Source organism: Adiantum capillus-veneris, chromosome 17 (genome assembly GCF_014529385.1).
Source record: "Adiantum capillus-veneris isolate H3 chromosome 17, ASM1452938v2, whole genome shotgun sequence".
NCBI classification, from domain to species: domain Eukaryota; kingdom Viridiplantae; phylum Streptophyta; class Polypodiopsida; order Polypodiales; family Pteridaceae; genus Adiantum; species Adiantum capillus-veneris.
Genome location: NC_140947.1, coordinates 64,685,616 through 64,691,615, shown reverse-complemented (window position 1 = coordinate 64,691,615; position 6,000 = coordinate 64,685,616). Strand labels below are relative to the sequence as shown.

Sequence of the window (6,000 nt, the reverse complement as noted above, 5' to 3'; positions counted from 1 at the left end):
CTAGCGGGGTATGAGAGTAGATTAAGAGGAAGAAGGAGTATTCTTACGAGAAAGAAGTATATCTTCTCACATAATCACTCATAAAATATTAGCATAGCTTAGTAATTAGCATGGTAGAGGAGATGAGCATGCATTGGAGCTTGGCTCTTGGTTGGATTTGCATCACAAAACCAAGAGTTGTTGGTGTAGGCCTCCCGTCTCACAAGCTTGGAGTAGGTGATGAGCTTTGCAGAAAGTTGTGAAAAATACTTATTCTCTTGTAGTCACTTATTCATGATGCATCATCGTCATACACGCTCATGGGTTGTGTGGACATCAAGATCCTTTCAAGTACTTTTCATTAGAAAATCTTAATACCACTTAGTCCAAAGTTCATCAAGGAAAGGCTAACATAATATTTCCTTCTTCTTTCTTTTCTAGTATCCTATAGCACATTAGAAACTACTCTCCTATGGATTGAGTTTTCAGACGAGGAGTAGCGTTCCATTTGGAATTTAGTCTTGTTGGCAAATGGACCAAACGGGCACCCTCCTAGTCAACCCCTTCTTCATGAGCCCTAAAATTTTGATGCCCCATCATTATATTTCTGGGAAAGCTTTGTAATCATATAAAGTCTCTAATTTTAGTCAGGACAATGTCTGAGCCAATTTATGCCAAATCTGAGTTGTAAAGTCTATAAATGAGTCTGAGTCTTGTAAAGCCAGTCACTGGCCAAGAAAGCCCTAGGTATAAAACCTATTTTTTGTAAGTGGGAAAAGACACACATTATCATTTTAACAAGAGGGTTTATGAGTTTTGGAGCGAACGATTGAGAGTGAATACTCTTACATGCTTTGTTATCAATCTATCTTGAGCTCTGGTAATCTGATTTCAATTCCAAAACTTACATTGTGTTCCTTGTCTACTATTCTTTAATTAAAGTTTAATCATTGTCAATTATGATATGGCTCACAACTACACACTAGCAAGCTAAATCAGCACGGCTATTTTGAGTGCTTTGATGGTTGTTTTTTGACGTTTCGACCATTGGAGACTATTCTTAGACCATAGGGTAACCTTTTTGGTATGTTCTATTGCAATTTTCAGGACCTTGATCATGATGGATCTTGATTTTGGTACCTTGTTAGATTGTGACCAAAGTTGGTAGGATAGTGCCTTTAGGTGTCTTAGACCTCCTCCTAAAGCTTTGTTGCATTTGGACTTTGTTTGAGTGCCGAAATGCCATGACAATCGAGTGCTCTATTACAGGTGTGATGAATCCAACGTGAGAGAGTTAACGGAGCAAAAATTCTTGTATGTGTTCACATATGAAGTGGAAAGAGATACACGAATAATCATGTTAGACAAGTATGGTCAAAGATATTCTGCAACAATAAACCACACGGAGCTTGAGGGATAGACGTACTTCCGAGGACCACTCCACCAATACTATGTCACCTCTGCACACAAAGACCAACTGTCTCTGAAACAAGGCCAGAAATTACAAAGAGTGAGTCCGTCGAGAACCAAAGTGGAAGATCCTTTTAGTCGACCACATTTTTTTGAGCCAGGATCGACAGGATCTTTGAGTTCAAGGGTTCCTATGTCCATGCATTGAGGTAATGATATTCCATACACAATTTTCAGCACAAGGGTTCCTGATACTAGAACCAATAATAGAGACATGCAACATGATGAGAGATTAACTGACCAAACTCCCTCCAGAGCACCTACTAGTGGATATGAGGCAAGAGATGTAGTTGTAAGAGAGCTTAGAATGATGAGAATGGTAGTGAAAACTAGAAGGATGCGACCTTCCCAAGTGGCAAAGTGCGTTCCCAAGAAGTACAACTAATCGAGATATCCATATGCACATGTTTTCATATTTAAGCAAGTCTTAAGGACGAAACAAGTCACGGATTTCCATACATAGTACGAAGGATTTGGGTTGACATTGGAAGAAACGACGTTGACTTGGCTCGAGTCCTACCAAACCCCGAGCGAAAACGTTCGAGAAAACCAAAAACCGAGCAAAATGATAGTGATGATCCTCTTATAGTGCTACTCGATTACCTCCACCTTGGTAAGCAGGAAGTAGCATAAACCATTGGCTAGTGTTCAAAAAAATTAGGGTTGTAGCCGGCTAAAAATTGTGACTTTGTTGAATCTGTGACAAACATTGTTTACATAAGGAACACTTTAGAAACTATGACTTTGCCGAATTTGTGACAAATGTTGTTTACATAAGATACACTTCAAAATTTTTCATATAGCTGTTGGCAGTTCCTAAATTGCTACTCAATAGATGAAATTGCTAGATCTAGGACTCCATGTTAGTGTCGATTGCTAGAGTGAGAGAAACAAAAAGGGAAAATTAGTGAAGGACTTAGAAGAAAAAGAAGAGAATTTTTAGCGTTGTGGGAAATGTGTGTGTGTGTGTGTGTGTGTGTGTGAGAGAGAGAGAGAGAGAGAGAGAGAGAGAGAGGGGAAGGGAGTGTCAAAATGCGATGGCAAGAGGAGAGGTTTTCTTATAGAATAAGGGTCCTTGTTGTTGGGAAGCTCATCTAAAGACTGAAGTAGGAGAGCTCAACGGTGCTGCATCTTGTCCTTCACCAGCTGAAACTGGTTTTGATACAGAAGGCTTCTGTTGTTGTTCTCAAATTGTTAACGTACACAAATAACGTAAGTCAATTCCTCTCTTCTGTAACATATATACACTCCAGAGTTGTGGTCTTAAGTTATTTTGTTTAATTACATCGATGCTCAGCAAACTCCTACCTGGATCTATATTCACCCATTAGATAGAATCTTATAAGATTCCTCTGCACTTTACCTTTCTTTGCTCACAACAACGACTGGTAAAAACCCCACAACCCAGGTAGAGCTCACGACATCAACTAAATGCGCTCTATTCTGCTCGGCTAACCAACTCAACCAAGAGTCATCGCTGCATACATAGCCCAGCGTGCATGTATTAAAAAAAAAAGAAAAGCAGTTTACAAGTGAGCAGCACGTTCTTCCCTTGTCCTATCCCACCCCTCCTTGCTTGTCTTTCCACCTGCGCCTCGCCACCGCTTGGTCGTCATTCCTGTGTTGAGAGCTATCTCACCCTTGCGACATCTCCGCGCAGCGCTTGTCGCTTGTCAATTCACCTTTCAGCAACTCGCTCACCCTTCAGTTTCCCTTTTGATGATGAAGGCATCTCCCTGGATTCGCCTCAAAGAAACGCTTCCATGATCGTAACTACATACTGGAATGCAGAAAAAACGCTACAAAAACCCCTAACAGCATGTTGATCTCAAGCGCACTTGACCTCAATAAACTTTTTACTGTGCGGTCCAATTTTACATTGTTTTGAGTCACTAGAATATGGTGCAACAGATTTAATTAATCTAGTGACAAAATTGCCGCCGGAACTGGGCCGGTCGTGCTGCATGTGGGCAGGCTGACGGCCCATGGTGTCTGGTGATGCTGCAGCAACCGGTGCACGTGCGCAAAGACGTCAATACAACCGGTGGGGATTTCGTCAAACTTTGAACAGTCGGCAGCAGGAATATGCGCAGTCTCTCTCTCTCAAGGAGCGCGCACCAGCGCACACTCCGAGAGAGAGAGAGAGAGAGAGAGAGAGAGAGAGAGAGAGAGACAAAGAGACAGACAGAGACCAAGTTGGCCAAGAAAACCTTCCTACGACTTCGACATTCAAACCATGAGCACCGAAAAGCTTCCCTAGCTTCGTCTTCCCCGCCGTCTTCCCCATCGGCCCCAAAGCCGCCCTCATCAAATACGCCCGCCTCATCGCCCCCCATGAACAAAACTACAACCATGTCAATGACCTTGTCAAGGGCATCATCGAAGGCGAAACCCGCGTCCTCGCCGCCCGCCATGACCATGGAGGACATTTTCAAAGGCACCAAACAGTTCAAGCTCGCCGTGTTCGAGAAAGCGCAACTTGAGCTCAATGAATTTGGCCTCCTCATATACAATGCCAATGTCAAGCAGATCATCGATGTCCCTGGCCATGAGTACTTGTCCTTCCTCGGTCAAAAGACGTGGCCATTAGCGCCAAGATCACCATCGTTGATGCCAAGTATAAGGGTGATGTCGGCACCAAGGAGCGGCAGGGTCTCACGCAACGTCAGAATGCTGCAAAAGCTGATACCAAGATCAAGGTATGTCCCTCCAGTAGGTCCAGATTGCAAAACAGAAGGAGTTTCTTGCTCAAGCAAAGACCAAGATCTTTGAGAACACTAGGAAGGCTGAGATGACTCAAGCACATGCAGAGCTAGCCAAGAAATATATGTTGTGGTCACAAGAAGTAGAGCTTGCCAAAATACAAAGCAAAAATGTGGTGGCCATACGAGAAGCCGAGCTGAATATACGGGCATCTATGGTTGTGCCGACCACTTTGATTCTTGTTGGTAATTAGGCTTGATTTTCTCATGTGTCTTGTTTGAGAGGAATATCAAAATACTGAAGTACCTGGGGCAACACTGTGCACATGCCATGCCATATTTGTGGAGGGTGGATTGGAACTTGCCGCTACCACTTTAGCCTTTTGTACAGTCAATCCTCATGCGGCCTTTTCTATTGGGGAAGGACAAGTCTTTACGTGGTGGATGTGTGGCATATACAGAGGACTGTTCTGGCAAGCCTTGCAAAAGAATGTTATCTGCAGAATTCTCCTTGTGATCTTTGCTTAGTCCACTGTTATCTGCATTATGCCAAGAGCATCGAGAGATGTAGGGCAAGCTTTCTAATGATATTGTTATGCCTATGACAATCATAAACCCACCTCCTTCATAGGAAATGCATATTCCTGAAGGCCCAAAGACTCTTTCAGCTAATGGTAATGATGAGAGTGTAAGTGTTGTACAAGTACAAGCTCCATGTTCTATTCTTTGTCTTCACCAACTATTTTGTAAGAAAAGTTGTCAAGCCCTAGTAGTTGGAATTGCAAATTTTAAACCTCTATTGCCTTGGGAGGCTTGGCTATGTGGTTCCATTGTGTTCTTGAGAGGCTCCAAACACACAAACCTATACTAATGTACAGAAGTGTTGGATTCTTGAGGGTAGAGACAGATAAAGAGAGAGAGAAGGCTCAAGCTATGGAGGCTTTACCCGCCTTGTGATGGTGGTGGTGGTGGTAATGTTGGCCACCTTTGTGTCTTGGACGGCGCTGGCTACCGAGGCTGATTGTTCGAGCACTCGGGCACTCTACAACCAATGTAGCAAGTACATGCTAGGCTACAGTCAATGTAGCGAGTATGTGCTAGGCTCCAATCCCCCATCCCTAGTGCTAACAATGGATGTTGCAACCTCCTCAAATCATCTAGCTCTTTGTGCCTTTGCAGTTCTATCCCTGATAGTTTCAAAAACGTCATCAAGCAATAGGGTATTCCAACATCAAATCCGTCTACAAGATTTCAGGTTCCTTCTGCGTTCAAGTTAAGGTGTAATAATTATCAAGGCCCACATGTTCGCCCTTAATACCAATATGCCCATCTTGGACAATAAAATATGTCGTTTATCTATTTCACTCAAAAATAGAATGATATGCTATGAAGCTTCCAACTTGTATGGCATGCATCATCACAAAAACCTTATTATGATGAGAATGCCATTTTGTGAATAGTATGCATAACCTCTTTACCACACAAAGAGAGAGAGAGAGAGAGAGAGAGAGAGAGAGAGAGAGATCATTAAGAAAAAGATGATGGAGGATTGTATCAATGTCTCTAATGGAAATTTCAGTGAGAGATGTTTGCAATTTATGGCACATTTATGACATAACAAAGACCAAGATGACATGATGTAATACAATGTACATAATTTTCGCAGAGAGAGAGAGAGAGAGAGAGAGAGAGAGAGAGAGAGAGAGAGAGCAAGAAGGGAGCAGTTTGAGCAATGCAAGACACACCTCCAATCATAGTGTAGTATTACAAAAGAAGCTGCCATAAGGTTTCGTCTACGACAAGGGCATACAATATGTCTGATGACACTTGTTAACAAAAAGTGGTATGA

The 6,000-nt window shown here is 42.6% G+C and overlaps 2 pseudogenes; both read left to right on the top strand.

Moving 5' to 3' along the window:
* The first annotated feature begins 3,434 nt into the window (after positions 1-3,434).
* Positions 3,435-4,298, top strand: LOC147437395 (flotillin-like protein 2 pseudogene; annotated as a pseudogene).
* Positions 4,299-4,323: 25 nt separating this feature from the next.
* On the top strand, positions 4,324-5,022 carry LOC147437394 (cell number regulator 6 pseudogene; annotated as a pseudogene).
* Positions 5,023-6,000: the final 978 nt, after the last annotated feature.